This window comes from Podarcis muralis, chromosome 11 (genome assembly GCF_964188315.1).
Source record: "Podarcis muralis chromosome 11, rPodMur119.hap1.1, whole genome shotgun sequence".
NCBI classification, from domain to species: Eukaryota; Metazoa; Chordata; class Lepidosauria; order Squamata; family Lacertidae; genus Podarcis; species Podarcis muralis.
The window spans coordinates 29,952,375-29,971,239 of NC_135665.1; the positions used below are offsets into that span (position 1 = coordinate 29,952,375).

General features: G+C 41.6%; 1 non-coding gene across 1 annotated transcript; it reads right to left on the reverse strand.

Annotated features, from left to right (window-relative positions):
- Positions 1-17,173: 17,173 nt before the first annotated feature.
- Positions 17,174-17,247, reverse strand: TRNAE-CUC (transfer RNA glutamic acid (anticodon CUC)). Its single transcript has one exon. It is a non-coding gene; the product is annotated as a tRNA-Glu (tRNA).
- Positions 17,248-18,865: the final 1,618 nt, after the last annotated feature.

The window sequence follows — 18,865 nt, forward strand, 5'->3', positions numbered from 1 at the left end:
ATAATAGGCTGTGACTACTGTCAGGGTTGGCATCAACTCTTGGTATTCTTGGGCAGCTGTCAAGAGCCCAGTGACCTGGCAGGGCTCACCATTAACTGGAACCCTCTTTTTAAAATTGTTGTAAGCTGCATGGGGAGACTGGGTCTAGCTGCCATTTTAACTTCCCCCGATGTCATAGCATTGCTCGGGAACATTACTGGAAATTAAAATGGCTGCCTTCTACCATCCTATGCTGCTCAGAGCACTGCTGCTTCCCATCCCCACTACCAGATTAGCCAACAGTTGCAAAAATAAATAAAATGGAAGTACAGTGGTACCTGTACAGTGGTACAGTGGTTAAGAACTTAATTCGTTCCAGAGGTCCGTTCTTAACCTGAAACTGTTCTTAACCTGAGGTACCACTTTAGCTAATGGGGCCTCCCGCTGCTGCCGCACTGCCACCGCTCGATTTCTGTTCTCATCCTGAAGCAAAGTTCTTAACCCAAGGTACTATTTCTGGGTTAGCAGAGTCTGTAACCTGATGCGTCTGTAACCCGAGGTACCACTGTATACATCCATCTTACTGTAGGTTTTGTTTCATTTTGGGGAAAAATTAAAAATTATTCTTATTTTATTTGGACCACAATAAAGAATTGTTGTTTATATTTTGAATTAGATATGTATGGTCTTAATCTGACTCTGATTATCATGGCTGCATTTTTTTGTTCAGCCACAGCAATCACAAAAATTGCTATGGTTATTTCGTGTCTGCCTTGCCCTCTACCCAGTAACACAGGACCAGCCCTGCCTTGTAGGAGGGTAAAGCGTCCTGGTTCAAGCAGCAGCATGAGGGAGCAGTAGATGCGAGTAGAAAATAGATGCTGTGAAAAGTATTTTGAAAGTGTTGGCCCTAACAGAAGAAGAATTTGGACTTCACGCCCAACAGCAAAATATCTTTGGCCAGCAGCATTGTGGTAAAGTTCCCTCAAACACGTGCTGGCATGGATAAGGTAAGTATTCGTGGTGACTGCCCCTACAGCTGACCCCCAAATGGTGCATTTTGATAACACCTTTGCTCCCTGCAAAAGTCATCCCCATCCAGAAGTTTTGGAACGGGTCATAAACCAGGGTGAAAATGTTCGGCTGCTGTGTGGAGCTCAGAGAATGGGACCCTGTGTTGTCAAGGCAACCCTGTGTTCCCAAACTCCACTGTGGCAGTTTTATTGCCCATCCTCACAGCTCGGCACAAGGCAAAGAATGTTTCCTGGCATCGCTGAGGCAACTAAGCAACATGACCATTCTTGTCACGCTGTATTGTGCAGCCAAGCAATAAAACCACCACAGGACAGAGTCCGGGAGGAGCACCAGCCTGCTGCCTCAACATGGTCCTCCCTCCTGGGTGACGTCAGGACTGCTTCATTTGCCCTCAGCGACACTGCTAAGTAGCCAAATCTGATTGGTTACATAGCTTGGGGATATAAATTCACTTGCCACAGGATCCCTAATAGATTAAGTTCACGCAGTGGGGGAGAAAGAAAACAGGATCCAGGAGAGGATCACCCACCAGAAACCTTCTTTGGCTCTCCAAAAATCATATGAGTCCCAGAATCATAGAGCTCTTTCTCTTAAGATACACATCTGGTTGATTATCTTCTGGAAATGGAGCCATTTTTTGTTTGAGATGGCTATGGTTATTCTGCCACAGATGATGGAAAAGATGAAGAGTAGTTGGCATTTTAATTTAAAATGTTATTTTGTATGGTCTATATTTGGTTTATTTTTATTCCTTGGGAGTTTTTTCTAAACCCAAGCCTTAGAAATAAGGCAGAACAGGGACTCACAAGAATTTATTTGACTACAACTTAACTGATGAGCCAGCAAAAAGGAAAAGTTCAGAATACTATCGTCGTCTAAAAATGTAACAGGATTTAATCCTTTTTTCTCTCAAATATGCTCATTGTCTTCTTTTTTTTCTTTTTTTGCACTCCAGTGTTTACACTGCAGATGAATTCCTAGACATAATTAAAGGCAGGCATACCAAATGGGAAGGAGACATACCCACACAAATTTAGTATGTCTCCAGCTTTTCTAAAGGCAACTTTTCAGGATATTTAATTCATAAACAGAGCATACTGCTATAACCTGGTGCCCTCAAAGATGGCCCAAACATTTGGATAATGAGAACTTCAGATACACTAGGCAGCTATTTATATTTGCATTGAAACATATTAGTGTAAAGACATAGATATGGAAGGCAAACAACTACATCAGATAATGCAGTTTCAAATGACGATGCCTAATGTGAAGGGAGTTCTATTTTATTTTATTCAGGATGATTCTAATGAGCTCCACGATAAGTCATAAGGTTAAAAGTGGTAGACTTGGACAACCAGACTACTAGAATTACATATAGACTCTTAGAAGCTTCTGCAGCTTTATTGCTTTACAGACCATAATGACTGATATAATGGCTTCGTCTCTTCATATAATTACAATAATACATACACAGTGCTTTTAATCTTCAAAGCACTTCATATACTTAATTGAAAAGGAGTGATCCAATGTCTAGCCTAGTGATAAAAACTAAAAATGTGTGCCAATTAGACCTGTCAAACAAAAATGTGGGTTTTAACCAATTGAAAACCAAAATAAACTTCTCTAGGAGTACTTCAGTTACCCTTCCTTGGGTTTCTAAGAACCTGAAGGCACTAATTTCTGTAACTGCTGCAACCACAAACCACAGACCTCTGAACATTTTTTTTCCATTTCCAATATCCAAAGAATCATGAAATCAGAAATAAACATGCATATACATTGGTCTCATGGCTCAGATATTTGAAGGTGCACAGTTACATGAGCACATTATCTACTCTGAGCAGATTTATTTACATGTCTATATAGGGTAAGGTTACCAGATTTTTTTCAGTGAATCCAGGGGCACTTTTCAACTTCAATTGATTTTGTATGGGGACTGATTTGTAAACCCGGGGACTGTCCCCGGGAAACGGGGATGACTAGTAACCTTAATATAGGGTCTTATTGTTCATATTCACAGAGAGGAAGGAAAAGCTTATGCAGTCAAAGAGAACCCCATTAATTGCTGGGCTGTGTCCAACTGGTGTTGACCCAGTTCAGCAACTGACCTGACAGTGGCTTTGGCCCTGCCAAGGATGTGAACTCTTGATTTTTGTTGAGGAGATTCCTGCTCTTGTTCTTGTGACTCTCACTCTGCTGTCAACAGTCCTGGACCCAAGGATATCTACTAACTGGACACGTATTTTAGCTCATTTTCTTCTTCTGTACTAAATCTGAGATAAATCTAGTTCAGGGGGAAACAGAGTGAACTGAGACATAGCCTGACAATAAGTGAAAGAGGGCTTCTGTAAGGTACCCATGTATCTATAGCTAATGAAAAAATAAGCTGTGTAGTCAAAGCATCTATTTAAACAGCTGCATGTAGAACATAATTACTTTTTTTCTTTTTTAAAAATGAAATTTTCAGATGAGCATCCATCACACAAGCACTCTGCCCATGGTTGGGCTAGTATAGATTACAGCATGAACATCTGGTCTGAATTGTTGCAACGTGACCCTGCATTATACTGCATGCTTTCTTATTGCGGGTTAAGGATGAGAATAGAAAATTATGGTTTGCGCTCATTATAAACAATCTGGATGATCCACTTCACCTCAGAAAAGGCTTGTTCCCATAACTGGCACATGTTAAAGAGTGTTTCACAGAATTTTGTCTTCAGAATCCCAGAAACTCGGTGCAGTTCCTCTTCTAAGTTTCATTCCTTGCTGTGCTTAGATTGCATGGCCATGATAATCCAATACATGAAAACATCCAAGGCTCATGTGGTAGCCTTGGGGTACAATAGTCTGTGAAATGGGGCCTGGATTTTATGCTGTATGGGGTGCTTTAGCAGTGTGCCCTGCAGCAATGTGAGCTGAAAAGTCTTTCAGCTATAAAATTGCTGTTCTCCAAATCTTCAGATAATTGTCAGCTACAGATGAAAGACATCTGTTGTTCCAGTTTCCCCACCCCCACCTCTGTTCTTTTCATATGCGGTTTTCCTTCAGGGAACATTATTGGTCCGCATAATAATTACCGTATGTATGAAAAAGGAAAGTGGAAATCTATCATTTCAAACGCTCTAAAATAACAATAAAATTTGCTGATGGGAGAAGCTGGAGTTTATGCATGCAAGAAGTTGTCTTCATACCTTCAAGGCAGATTCCTATAAGTCCATTCTGCACCTGAGTGTTAAAACTGTAATTGTGGAAAGTATTTCAGGTGAAGGGTTAGATGCCTCTTCCTGGACACACTGTGCCACTTCTTTTCAGCAGGTAGATGACAGCCCACAACTGAGTCACCACCTGACTTAAAGTGGGTCAGAAGGGCATCAGTGCTGCCATCTTTTCCTTTTTAAAGTATGTTTAATTAAGTCTCCCACAACATTAGGCACCAATAACCTCGGGGCCTAATGGGCCCAGCTGTAGGAAACTCTGTGTCATTTGGTTTTCTGTGCAGATCTTGTTGGTGGAAAAAAATAGATTTTCTTGATGCCAAGATCCAGGTTTGGCATAAGTACTCTTTGGTGAGAGAATCCCTGCAGAGATTTAAAATCAAATCACAAAATTTGTGGAAATATAGGCTGCTAGACCTTTAAAATATGCCCTTCTGGGTGAGTTCCAACTTTTCCTCTTCCCCTAGCACAGGAAAAGACTACACATTTGTTAAGTTTTAAAAAATGGTTTACTTACAAACTCTCCAAAGGTCCGCTTCATGTGCTTTTCCACAGATCAGTCAGAAAAGTTGCACAGGCAGTAAAACTTAGCTTAGTTATAAAGTAGTAAAAGTTCTTAGATTTTTGGTATAAGAACTCAACAGAGGCTTGTGAGAGCCATGCAGCTTCGCTGGAGCAACCAGCTCAAACCTCTTCACATGTTGAGCTTCTCAGGTAGAATGAGGGGCAACAAGAGGCTTGATTACCTAGGTCCTCCCAAGGTAAGGGAAGTGATATACCTAAGCCTGGCATGACAGCTTACTCTATGGCATTAACCCCTTTGAGCAATAAGCATGTGGCTTATATGAGATGCTTATATATGGGATATGTTTCTCCCACAGTTCCTCCCCCTCTCTTTGGTAAAAACACTGTGAGTATACCAGAAGCAGCTATAAGTTGTCTTTTTCTCTTTTGTGACTCCACAGGTAAGCAGGCAGGAGGTGGAAGAAGCACAGCTGAGCCACTTTTCTTCTTGCATGGTTCCAGTTTCTCTAATGGCAGGCAGAAATTCAGTTGGTGCTGCTTTTCCTGTCTTGGGTGAATTTAATTGGGAGCTTCACTTATTAGAATTCTTCCTGTCATTCTGATGTTAACAGAACAGGAGCAAGGCAAGAAAAATGTAAATGTGACAATCCTTTTTCTTTTTCTAATTATATAGTAGTAGCATTACTGGAAAATTGATTTATGTTGTCTCTTTTTCTTTTGGAACAGTTATAATTTACCTTGAAAACCCAATAAACAGATGAGATATTATGTTCCTGTTAACACAAACCAAGCTTCCATTGTCACATTCATGCCATTTCTGTCCTCCAAATGTATAATTTTTTTTAAAATTATCACTTTCTTTTCATACTGATATGTGGCAGGCAGAGAAGACATAAGCAAATAAAAAAATTAATCCTAGTAGAACTATGGCCATTTTTTATTTTAGTTTTTTGTGATAAACAACAAATTGGCACAGTGGCAAAAGATTTCAATCACATTACACTAAGACTAGAGTGCTTTAAGAAAGCTGGCTGTTGTTATTTCCTTTCAACTTTTCAATTAGAATGTTCATAACAAGATTAATGGGACGCGCGTGGCGCTGTGGGTTAAACCACAGAGCCTAGGGCTTGCCAATCAGAAGGTTGGCGGTTTGAATCCCCGCAGCGGGGGTGCGCTTCCGTTGCTCGGTCCCTGCTCCTGCCAACCTAGCTGTTCAAAAGCACATCAACGTGCAAGTAGATAAATAGGTACCACTCCTCCGGGAAGGTAAACGGCGTTTCCGCGTGCTGCTCTGGTTCGCAAGAAGCGGCTTAGTCATGCTGGCCACATGACCCAGAAGCTGTACGCCGGCTCCCTCGGCCAATAAAGCGAGATGAGCACCGCAACCCCAGAGTCGCCACGACTGGACCTAACGGTCAGGGGTCCCTTTACCTTTTAACAAGATTAATATTTGGTACTTCCAGGGCAGAATGTGTGTAATGCTGTGAGTTCAATTATAGTACACTAAAATTAGCATTTGAGGGATCAGGTCCCTAGATGTTGTTGTTTTTTAGTCGTTTAGTCGTGTCCGACTCTTCGTGACCCCATGGACCAGAGCACACCAGGCACCTCTGTCCTCCAGGTCCCTAGATAATATACATTAAATTCACAGTTTTTTTAATATGTTGGTACAGTGTGTAATCATATATTGATCACATTATTTCATAGAATGGTAGAGTTGGAAGGGACCCTGAGGATCATCCAGTCCCTCCCACTGCAATGCAGGAATATGTAGCTGCCCCATATGGGGATCAAACTTGCAACCTTGGCGTTATCACCACCACGGTATAACCAACGGTATTAACCTTCCCTTCTTCAGGAGCTCAGGGGAAAGTATCTCTGTTTCTCCTATTTTATCCTTACAAACTTTACCTTTGAGCGTATAATTTAATTTGGTTAATGAAGTGGAATTTAGGCTGCAATCCTATACTCACTTAAGGCAAACAGTGCAATCCTATACACACCTCTCTGGGAGTAAATTTTATTGCGCTCAGTATGGCTTAATGCTGAGTAGGCATGCACTGTTAACCTTCACACCCCCAGTTCTGTTTATATTATTATATTATATTAATTTGGCCATTTTCAAATTAGACTGCAATTGGCATCAATCTTTTTAAGTTACCTGAACAGAAAATCTGCAGATAGTCTAGTGAGGCTATCATGAAGAGAGGTGCGGCTTTTTTAAAAAAAAGCAGGAACCTTTTATATGGAAAGGTTTTCAGTTCAGTGGGTAACAGCAGCTTTTTAAAAAGCTCACATTGGAGAGATGGCAAACCAAACTATTGATTTGACTTGGTACAAGGAAGCCCTTGGAAGGAAAAATAGGATCATAAAATTAAGATCTAGTAATAGCTAATATTTACCCAATATTTACTGATCCATTCTTTTGGTTCAAATTCAGCCTTTTTCTGTTTTCAAAGTTCTTCCCAACAAAGGTTTTCTGAAGTTGCCAAGGTATTTTTGCTGAATAACTAGTTATGTATGGTGGTTAGGATTAGGGACTACCAGAAGTGTTTCAGAAAACAGTTTTGGGCTAGGTTTTTAAACATTTTGAGCTCCTCCTGAACTGCTGAAGAATTTCATCGCTCCCCTGGAGTACAGTGGTACCTCAGGTTACATACGCTTCAGGTTACAGACTCCGCTAACCCAGAACTATTACCGCAGGTTAAGAACTTTGCTTCAGGATGAGAACAGAAATTGTGCTCCGGCGGCGCGGCAGCAGCAGGAGGCCCCATTAGCTAAAGTGGTGCTTCAGGTTAAGAACAGTTTCAGGTTAAGTATGGACCTCTGGAATGAATTAAGTACTTAACCCGAGGTACCACTGTATATGAAAGTTAGGCAAAGAAAAACGGCTGTCCTGTTTTTGCCAGCCATGTGCACAACTGTGGATCCAGTTTTCATATAGTTAAATATTTTATTTGTTTAAATATTTATTGGCTGCACTTTCAATATAGCACAGCAATATTTATCTACCTATATAATAAAAATCTAAGAGTGTCATGATGGTGCAGTTTGCTAGGCCCCAGATAGGTGGTGCTATGAACTGCAGAACGGTGACAAACTGGTTAGTTTCCCCCAGGAAAAAAGAGCGGGGAGGAAAGAAAGAGCATCTCAGAGCATGTTCTGTTACAAGTTTACACTGGCATTTGCTTGAGCTTTCCAGCTTCATTCGCTGGCTTGACGTTTGATGTGCCAACACAGTCAAGCACACCACCCATCGCTATCCATGACGCATCATGCAGCAATCTGTGAGAATCAATCCCCGTCACTGGTAAAGCAGGACCTGTCTTGCATTTGCTTTGTGTTATTTGATTCCTCACACAAAATCCCAAACAGAACAAGGTATGAATTACCAAGTACCGTTAAAGAGATAAGCCTATAGATGGGAGAGGCAACAACAAGCTTTGTTTTCTTCCCAGTTAGCCCTGATTGGATCTGAAAAGCCAAACAGCTTAAAAGGCATTAGGGAACATAGTAAACTTTCATATCCACAAGTTAAGTTTCATATCCACAAGCTAGTAGCCACTGATAGTCCTCTCCTCCATGAATTTGTCAAATCATCTTTTAAAGCCATCCAAGTTGGCCATCACTACCTCCTGGGGGCGTTCTGAAAGAATTTCATGCGGCCTGATATCTCTTAATTTTTTAACACTGTGTTATAAGAATTTTAAGGTCTCAAACATAGAATAAATATTCATAAATGCACACATATCTAATTATATGAACCATATGTCATTGAAATAGTATGGGCGAGCAATCCTGAAGCCATTTTGACTCTCCCAATGACCTCAAATATTCCGCTGCAGTAGGAGAGGCAAATGGGGAAAGCCTTCCCATTGTCTTTTTGCTTGGAAATCCTGTCTTAAGGGCGTATTTGTGTATGAATAGGGTGAGCCTGTGACCTGGACTCAGGAACTAAAGGATTAGCCATCACAAAAGAATGGCCAGGCTGCCCAGGTAATGCAGTCAGTGACCATTATCAGGTGTCCTGGAAGACAGGATTTCTGCTGTAGACCGTCTCCTTCTTTGGTGTATGTATTATGTTGGGGGGGGGTGTGTCTTGGGCTACAGTGTGGGCAATTTCAAAATTCTATGTAAGGGCTTGCAAACCATTGTTCAGGGTTCTCCTCCCTCCTGCATGTGGTGAGTTGGGACCCTGTTGCAACAATTCCTTCAATAAAGGTCAGGCTTACTAGTCACTTTGCTTCTCAATATACCCTGGCTGGCCTCTGTTTTCTCCTACCAATTAAGGACTCTCTACAGGCTCTGGAATACCCCACATAAGGGAAAGGCAGCAGTTTTTCTTATAACAACTGTAAGATGCTTCAGTTGTGGGCATGGATTTCAAATCAAAGCATAATATATATATATATATATATATATATATATATATATATATATATATATATATATATATATAAATTTTGTGAATCTTTGTACTTTTGTCCATTTACTCTATTTATTTTTCCAGATCTGAACTATAAAATGGTGGTTTTCTTGAGTCAAAATGAGAGTAACCTTAAATAATTGTTTAGGGGGGACTCTCTTTCTCTCTGTCTCTCTCTCTCTCTCTCTCTCTATATATATAATTCTTAGCAACACATTGTCACCCTTTAAATTAAGATCTCCAACTAAAGGAAATCTGATTTCTGCTATGTGTTTCTTAGTGGTGGTGTTTGGATTGGGCACTGACATCTAAGCATGCAAGCCTGAAACCTGTACCCAGGGCTGTTTTTCTAGAAAAAGAGGTGCTAGAACTCACTACGAACACCTCCCTCTTTAGAATGGCAACGGTACCCACCTGAGAGGTGCCGGAACTGAGTTCCGGCAAGTTCCGGCTGAAAAAAAAGCTTTGCCTCACTCAAAAGAGATTCTATGCTGAAAATGGGGGTAGCAGGAGAGAGAGAGAGAGAGAGAGAGAGAGAGAGAGAGAGAGAGAGAGAGAGAGCTGAATATTATCTGAACAAAGTCTGATTTAGTAAGTCCTGCTTAGTGTGGCCACTGAGACAGTGCAAAAAAAGAGGGGACAAAGATAGCACAGGTTTGTATAAAATGCGCACATACTAATTAATATACCGTATTTTTCGCCCTATAGGACGCACTTTTTCCCCTCCAAAAATGAAGGGGAAATGTGTGTGCATCCTATGGGGCGAATGCAGGCTTTCGCTGAAGCCTGGAGAGCGAGAGGGGTCGGTGCGCACCGACCCCTCTCGCTCTCCAGGCTTCAGGAGAGCCCCAGCGTCAGCCCCACAAGGTCGGGGGACAGAGGGAGGCGGAACGCCGCCATCCCGCTGTCTTCCGAAGTGGTTTGGAGGCTGACGGCGGGGAGACCCCGCCGCCAGCCCCGCAAGCTCCGGGGACAGTGGGGAGGCGCAGCGCGTCTTCCCGCTGTCCCCAGACCTGATCTGAAGGCGGGCTGCGGGGAGAAGAGCGCTTCTCCCCGCTGCCAGCCCCACAAGCGCCTGGGGGGGAAATAATTTTTTTTCCCTTTATTTCCCCCCAAAAAAACTTGATGCGTCCTATGGGCCGGTGCGTCCTATGGGGCGAAAAATACGGTATATAGGTGCAAATTTAATAGTAATAATTATTTAACTACAAATGGAATAAATTGTACTTGTGCTCCTTACTACTCTTGTTAGCTTTTTACTGCTCTATTCTTACAACATAAAATTATATTGCAGGCAAGGGATGTACCGTAAATGATTGCCTCTGATACCAGAGATAGCCATCATGACTAAAAGCCATTGATAACTTATTTACCCAAAATTTGTCTAACCCCACTTTCAAAACTATCCAAGTTGTCAACCATCTCTATAACTTGTGCTAGAAAAAAATTCAGGGTTTCACTAAGTATGGATGTGCCTTTGTAGACTTAGAGGTTGTATCTGTACACACCTTCAGGAACATAATTTTTATTTTTTTTAACAAAAATTAGTCCAATCATGTTTTCAGTGGGATTCCTTGCCTTCCTGAGAATAATGATTTGGTGGGGTAGGGAGCCTGGGGCAGCACAAACATATTTAATGGATCACCCTATCTGTCAAAACATGTCAGCGATGCCATATCATACTTTACTAGAATTCAAGCATGCAAATGGGAACACGCTTAAGCAGATAATTTTATGTGGCAATATAAAATAGGAATGTATCTAAGTGGGTAATTAGCCATTCCTTGTGGGGCACATGGGTGTAGCCAGGGGCGCAGGGGGGGCAACTGCCCCCTAAATCAAGTAAATAAATGAAAATACTTACTGTAACTAACTGTCCAATCGAGTTACAGATAGCTCAGTTCTGCACCCCCTTACAAAAGTCTTTCCCCACCCCCACCCCAGCATAAATCCTGGCTACACCCATGGTGGGATAATGGAACCTGTTTTCCAACAAAACAACCAATCTGGGGGCAGGGGGTGAGAAAATGCTTAATGGCCATTCACATTTCTGTAGTACTTTAGCTATTCTTAATTTCACATACACCAGCCTTGCAAAGCTTTATCTGCGACATAGTTGGAGCAAAACTACGGTACAACAAACCTAAAACCTACACACGCACCACATGTTGTACCAGGGAACTAGAGAAACCTATCTCATTCAACTACCACATAAAATGTGCTTATTGACCATGTTTCTGACTAGCAGAACCGCAGTGATTAAAAACTGGTTAAGCAAGGTTCTTCCTTCCCTTAGCGTGGATCGAGCAACAATGCTTTCTGCTGACAGATACAAACTGTACATTGTAAGTGAGTAAAATGCAGTGTAACTTGCTCTGGGATCCCTTTGTTACAAATGCTTACCAATCAGTTGAAGCCAATGACTGAGTTGTTTGTTATCCTCTCTTTTCTGCTATGACTCATAAATCTCCCCAAGACAGGTTGATGGAACAACTAGGCTGCATGCAAATTACATTGTATTATTGCCCCCCCCCCGAGTCTTATTTGACCTTTCTTTTTCTTTCTTTCTGGTGGGTTTTTTGGGGGGGAGGTATATGATGGGAGCATTTTTTATTTTAAAGGAAATAGAAAGAGCAATTTAAAAGACTTAGACTATTTAGCTGTTACGTTGTGTTCTAACTTTGGGCATCTTAATTTATCTCCGCACGATGGTGCCAATTATAATAAATGCCACTCGTTGAATGTAGATACACAAAGAAAAGTTAGCAATGTAGTACATCTTCACTAATGGGGAAATGGTCGTGAATTGAGCAGTCTTAAATCAAGCTGAGGAAGGGCAACCGTGAACCAATGTGAAAAGAATTGCCTTTCCCCTCCAACATCCAATGCAATTTTTTTCCATCATAAAGGAACATAATGAAAAACATATGGTGGGCATGCTAGCTCTAGTAAGCTTCCTATAATAGAGATAAATTGCCACTTTAGCACCACTTGTATCCATGAGCAAAATGTACATTGACATTTTAATGAGGACTAGTATGGCTGGTTGCTGTTCTACGAATTTGATGCTCTGGGTGTGGAGGCTCTCAACACTATCGCACAGGATGATGCTTCAGGCAAACCAAGTGAGACATCAGTACAAAGCCACCGAGAGCTTTTTAAAGATAGGCTGAGATTCCTGACGCCAACAAAGGCGGATGAAATAGATGGCTGATCGTCCTGATACCTTGGAGAAATGGCACTGGGTTTTCAACAGAGATTGTAGGAAGATTGTCTGAAGAAAGTGCAGGACTGAGAGTGAAGACATTTTTGTTCCCTATTTTCACTTTCTCTTAAAATAATAATAAAAAAGCCTGGATAAATCATTCCACCTCAGTGTGTCCTTCCTTACTGTCTCCACTTTTTCTGCAATGTCGCATCCATTATGAAGAAATCCATTTGTCTCTACACAAAGGCTTAAAATATAACAGTAAGTTTTCAAAAAATGACCATCTCCTCATGAACTCATGAATATGAACAGGATTGTCACAGAAGTATTCAAGACAAGGTCCCCCTTATTCCCTGGATATGTGATACCATTCAATCCATAGAAAAGGTGCTTTCAGCCAATCCCCGAATGCCATTTTGCACAAACTCTGGCCAAAGCTGCTTTGACTAACACATTTAAAGCACTCTTATATCACTTTAACAGTTGTGGCTTCTCTCCACCAACACAAAAAATTCTGGGAACTGTAGTTTGGTATGGGTGCTGGTGACTGTAGTACTATTGAGGCTGAACTACGGTTCCCACGATTCTTTTGCTGAATCTATAACTACTAAAGTGGTATAAATGTGCTTGAAAGGTATGGTGTGGGTGTGTCCCGAGTATATTGGTGCCCTTCCAACGTCCTATTTTTGAAGCCCCCTTCTTCTTAGCTAGGGGAAAAGCAGAATATTTGTTAGCCAGTGTTTTGCTTTTTGCTTTTTTGTTTTTTGTTTTTTTAAAAACCTAATATCTTATTTGTGATCCAAAAGATCAACAGTGTCCACACACAACAGGGCCATCACAAGGTGGCTGTACCCTCTTTAACAACCTAATAAATGCAGGGAAATAGTTGCATACCTGCCAAGTGACCTGGCGGGAAATCTCATTTTTTTGACACGAGATCTCAGCGTCCGTTTTAGGTGCCATGATCTTGCACATTCTTGGGCTGTTCTCTAGCCCCCCCAAAAGCACTTGGGGGGGCTAGAGCACAGAGCACATCATGTGACACACCCAGGAACTCATCCCAAAAGACGTGCACCCCAGTTTTGGATCCAAAAAAGTTGGACGGTATGGAGTTGTAGAATATTAAAATAATACACATACACTCATTTCAGTGAAAGAAACTACACACTAAAAGACTGGAAGATGTTGGGTAAATATGGCCAGTATTTTCCTGAGACTAAGCAATGCTTTCCAGGGAGCAGAGATGAATGAAAAAGAAGACTTCATGTCTCTCCCTCTCTCTCTCTCTCTCTCTCTCTCTCTCTCTCTGTCTTTCTCTTTCTCTCTTTCTCTCCTGGTCCCTGGCAAGAACCTCCAGAGGTTGCAGGAAAATGATCAAGAAGTGGTTGCAAGATGTGTTTCTTCACAAGGGTGTGGATGCAAATCCATCCCCTTAATAAAAAAATAAAAAAGTGTACCATGCAAATGTGTCCTAATTAAAAAAAATAAAAACTTCATTATATTCCATCCTTGCTAGCTTAAAGAGTTGCATCACCTGAATGTGAAAGGACAAATAAAATGGCAAAATATGCCAATCTTCTTCTTGTGCTACAACATTTTCTCATGTTATAAGTTGTGGCTCAGAACCTGAACAAATGAAAAACTGAAGTAAGGGCCACAGCAATTCACTTTCATCCTTTTCTGTCTCAACGTGTAAGAGTGTGGGTGTGGTTCCGAAAACAAAGGCCAGGTGAGTTAGAACTTAATCATCATCATATACTACGATACAGGCTCAACAACTTACTCACTGAAACCACTGTTGTCCTTAATTTGGCTATTGTTCAAATGATGAACTGAAATTAATACTCAGTTTTACCATCATCAAGTATTAATTCAAACTAGTGAAACAGCAGGCATTTATTGACAGGGCTGATTCTTTTGAAATCAGGAAGGATTTCAATATGGGGTGTCCAATTTCAGCCCATGCAAAGGGTCTTTCAGTCCATGTTTACCAAACTACTCTAACCTTTAAAATCCTTCTCAAACTTCCTTGCATAATCATTTGAAGTCATGAGTGTGCATGTGACTATCAGACGCATGCAAGCCTTTATCAGAACATTGCACACTGCATTTTGTTCACAGACTGACCTTACCTTCCTTCTCCCTCCCATATTATTCCCATTGCCTCTCAAATATTACTTTCAAAAATGGCTCAGGTCATACAGTGAGTAGTCAAATAAACACATATTCCTTTTTATAGAGGATTCCTTGAGATCAGTTCCTTGTTGCCTCCGTCATCAGCAGTTCCTCTTCCACAATCTCATCCAATATGACAGCCAATGTGAATTCCTACCTGGAAGCCAGGTTCACATAGACATATGCATGGAATGTCGACTAGATGGTACCATAATAATTCTCTGCATACATGGTGTGCATTCAGTGACAAATTTCTGCTTGCAATTTTTCAGTATAGCTACACTGGCTCCTAATACATTTCCAAGCCCCATTTAAATATATTTGTGTCCTAGAGATGACCACCACACAGTTTAATTCTGTTACACAAGCACTACTAAACCTGGCAGAGCAATTAAGGAACCCAGGACTTTGCTTGCCATTACTGCAGTGCATTTACATCTGTAGCAACATTGCCATGATCCTCACGTGATTAACTGCATGGTGATTTCACTGTATCTGCTGCTATCTTTCCCTTTCCATCGTTCTTTCCGGTGAATCTTTGTGGTGCTTTAGCTGGCTAATTTTTTGGTGACCAAGATGATGCGTATGTGCTTGGAGGGAAGGAGAGATTCTGTCTGTGGCTTGGTGGTGTAGTTTTTCATTCTCTTGCATAATTTATATTCCGCGGTGTGTTTTTGTATCGTAATTTCCATATCTACTTTTTTTGTAGCAAGCATCTAAGAAATCAAGATAAGGTTAAGGATGTTTGTCTTACAATAAACATGTGGCACAGTGATCTGTATAAAGGGGCGTACAAATTTCTCCATGGAACTCAGCTTCTGTATAAGAATTTCACCAGTTCTGATGAGGCTTCAATGCAATATAAGCCTGTAACAGTAATGCCCCTGGAAGACTGCTTTTTCCTTCCAGTCTGAACCTTCAATTATTCTATCCACCAAGCCAGGTGTACTCCTGACAGATCACTCATCATCAGAGATGTCAAAGTCCTAAAATAGACTCTATGCCTGCCTGTGATTTATAAAATTCATGCAGCTTTAGGGAACAATTATATTTCATTTACTTCAAGTGCTCTTTGCTTAACAGGCTGCTTCTTGCATGTTAAGTGGGGTGATTTCTAGCAGGAGGGGGGAAATGTAGAATTGGAAGGTGCTGCAACCTCCTTTTAAAAAAGAAAGGATATGTTGTAGACATTAGAAATCAGACAGTATAAATCTTTTTGCAGCTTTAAACATATTTTAAATAATTAAAAATAATATATAATGATAATATGAAATAACGATATATACTGAAGATAATGGGATTCACATTGTTCTCATCTGTATAGATGTTGCTCCCACATAACTTGCTTCAGATTGTCTGTGGGAGGAAGGAGGAATCTTTATATAAATTAATCAGACTTTTCAGATAACATGTATGCTTGTTGCATCATGGATGTACCTCAGTGGTGGAAGAACCCTCTTCAGCACCCGGGGCAGGATGCCAAGGGGCGGGATGAACCACCCAGTGACGCACGCGCGACATCCATATGGACTGCGCACGTGCGGCAGCCCATATGGACAGCGCACAAGAGCAGCAGCCTGTAAGGACACCGCGCAAGCGGCGCCCATACTGACTGCACGCACCCTTGGTTGCTCTACAGCCGGGGGGAGGCAGGGGCCATCTTGTCACACACACCCCAGAGTGGCACCCAGGGTGGCCCACCCCCTGCGCCCCCCACTTTGTACGCCCCTGACGTACCTAATCTCAATTTATCTTGTCAGTATCAGGTTGGTGATTGATTCATTATATGTTTACTGTCAGAAATTCCAGGTAAAAAAAAATGTTCACCTTTTTCCCTATTAGGAGGAGGGAAGAGGCATTTTTGTATGAGAAAAATGTATGACTCAGGCCTGGGAATCAAAAGGCTGAAACTCAAGAAGAGATTATGGGTGACAGCTACATGTAAACAGGCCAAGTCAAGAAAAGCCAACGTGGTGCCCTCCAGTGTGGCTGGATGCTATATCTCATGAGACCCAGTCAGCAAGGCCAATGGCAGGACAATGGGAGCTGTACTTCACCAACATCTGGAGGACCACAATTTAGTTACCACTGATGTAAACAGCCAGGGAGAGCAATACAGACCCCTGATCCGCCACACTTAAACTAAATTGGATATGGTGGCGCTCTCCTTCAGCCTGGCTTAGCTCAATTCTGCTGGCATAAAGGGCCCTGCTGCACCCCACAAAAGCTTAGGTGGAGAAAACTAAAACTGGCAATTTGCTTGCCACTGGTAACCAGTGTGAGCCCCACAAAGGAGACATTTTGGAGGCTGAACTAGGCCTGCCAAGAATCTGCTGGCTTGTATGTTGGTCCAATTACTAGCGCTGGACCCAACCCAGATAATGGGTAGAGTTCACTAAGGCAACTGTTCTCTTTGCACAATGGACTGCTGCCCCCACCCCTGCATGCCCCCCAAATCTGTTTCAGGGGTTCCCCAGCCCTCTGGAGCTGGTTTAGGGAAGGGCATGAGGGAAGGAAAGAGGGGGAAGTCATGTTGCACAAGCAGAAATTGTAGAGTTGGAAGGGACCACGAGGGTCCTCTAGTCCAACCCCCTGCAATACAGGAATTATTTCCCCAATGTGGGGCTCAAACCCACGACCCTGAGGTTGAGAGTCTCATGCTCTGCCAACTGAGCTAATAAGGATACCTAACAGAAGGGAAGGCACTTTGGCAAATCACAGACCACATATACCAGTAACAATGCACAGGGATAAAAAACCAACAGATTACATCCACACACTCCTTGGAGATTTCAATTGAAAACCTTCCATATAATTTATAAATTAATTCCTTTCTTAAGATTTCCCAAATGGCAGCAACGGCAAGGCAAAATGTCAGCATGTTCTCATTGCACCCGGCTCTAAAGAATTGGTTTTAAGTTAGCTCAACAACAACGTTTCCTTGATCACCTTCCACTTCTGCCACCAACCCTGGTGGACATTTTAACATTTGTTTAGCATGACACAGATAACCATTGTGCTGTTAGCAAAGTGCACCACTAAGGTCTTCATCAGACTGGAGGGCGGGGAAAACACATTCGCACAAGTTGCCGAATCTTAACACACAAATTTATATGTCTTAGAAACATAAATTTGAAGGTGAGGCATATTCCTTGTAGGAGAATTGCACTGATCAGCCCAAGTTGCTAAGTGTTTTCTACACCTGACAGGTCAGCAGAAACAGCCCCACTAGTGGTGATTACACATCCTTTTTATGCTTCTGATGCACGTTATACCAGAAAAACTCCTCTGGCTCATGAGAACCGACACATTTGGGTGGATCCACGCAACATTTTACACCCAAGCTTTAGTTCAAAGTGCTGAACTCAGGAATGCTTCCCTCATTATCTAGCTTAAACACAGAAGTGTTCCTACACGATGCTCCCATATCTTCAGTGACCTTCAAACAGAACACCAAAGGAAGGATTGACTCATTGTTTCAGATTAATCATTTAAAATAACCCCACAGATATACTGGGGTCCTGGAAGTGGCTCAGCTGTCCTTACAGCTACATGCATATTTTAACTTTCCCCATGTTACATTTTTAGAGTAATATAGCACAGGAAGAAAAATCATATGATATAAACAACTTGATTGCATTAATCCAGAGCTGTGTATCCACTCCAAAGCAGGCACGCAGCTCCTGTGCCTAAAGTCCCATTCATTTCAATAAAAATCCAGACACAAAAGTTGTTGAGCTCAGAGTTGTTGGACTTTCTTGGGAATTCACCCCCAAAAAGGCAAAGAGTGATACTCAAATGCACATTTCCAGGTGGCAAAAACCCAGACATTTTTTTCTGATTTTGTAGAGGGAGTACTTTGGCATAGAGTCAGTAGTTCAGTCCTTAAAAGAAAGACAACTCTTCATCTACACTGAAACACCTGCAAAACAGTGCTAGATCAGAGTGAATATATGAAGTTGATATATATTATCAGTGATATCAACTTAGAATATCTTAAGCAAAAAACAAACACCTACATATATTAAAACCTGAATTTTAAACAGCCTAAAATACAATTCTGTTTTTAAAAAATAGATTAAAACATCACACCTACGGAAAAGGCCATAGATAATTAAAACCCAAAGGCCTGTTGAAAAAGGAATGCTTTTTCCTGGGGCCTAAAGATATGTGATGATGGCGCCAGGTGAGCCTTCATGGGGAAAACATTCCACAAGCAGGGAGCCACCACTGAAAAGGCCCATTCTCGTGTTGTCACCCTCTTCACCTCCTGAGGTGCACACAATGAAAGGCCTCAAATGA